Source organism: Arachis duranensis, chromosome 1, assembly GCF_000817695.3.
Source record: "Arachis duranensis cultivar V14167 chromosome 1, aradu.V14167.gnm2.J7QH, whole genome shotgun sequence".
Classification (NCBI taxonomy): Eukaryota; Viridiplantae; Streptophyta; class Magnoliopsida; order Fabales; family Fabaceae; genus Arachis; species Arachis duranensis.
The window spans coordinates 74,226,534-74,227,384 of record NC_029772.3 but is presented as its reverse complement, the minus strand read 5'-3'; positions in this window follow the sequence as shown (position 1 = coordinate 74,227,384).

Below are 851 nucleotides of genomic sequence, written 5' to 3'. Positions count from 1 at the left end.
AACATGTTTATGCATTCAAAACCTTAATCATATGCATTGAGGAAAAAAAAGCAAGTAATAAAAGGGGACAAAATGCCCCAAAGTAAGTGTTGGTATCAATGCATAAGAGCTGCACTCAAAACTTGGAATGCATAAATATGTAGTAAACACAGTTAATGGGAAGTTGGATTTTGTATTTTAATTAAATGAATTGTCTTGAGTTAGGTGGAAAGTTTATGTTAATTAAGGATTCAGATTTTAGTCCACTTGGCCAAATACAATCCTACCTTGACCCTAACCCCATTACAACCCTTAAAAGACCTCTTGATTTGTGTATTGGTGCATTAAATTGTTGTTGATTGTTAGATGAAGAGTAAGCTATAGAAAACAAGATTAGTAGAGAATTGAGAGAATTGACCCTACACACTTGAGAGTTAGAGTGATATACACTACCAGTAAGGGTTCAGCGCTTAATTCTATGTTCCCTGCTTTCATGAGCTATCTTCTTCTTGCGAGTTATTTGTATTGTATTTTGTGATTTGAATTAGTGAAACCCAATTCATATTTATTCTTGAAAGATTTATTTACTTTTTCACCAAGTAGGTAGAATCATTTTAGCATGTCATTGCATTCACATTCATAGGTTGCATTGTATGAGTCTTATTTTTCCCTACTCATTTATTTTGTCTCCTTGAGCTTAGCATGAGGACATGCTAATGATTAAGGGTGGGGAGGTTGATAAACTACTATTTTATGGTTTATATTGTATTTAATTGAGTGGTTTTATCAAGCTTTTCACCCACTTATTCATATGATTGAAAAAAGATGCTTCTTTGGTCTTAATTTAGCTAATCTTAATCCTCTCTTATTAC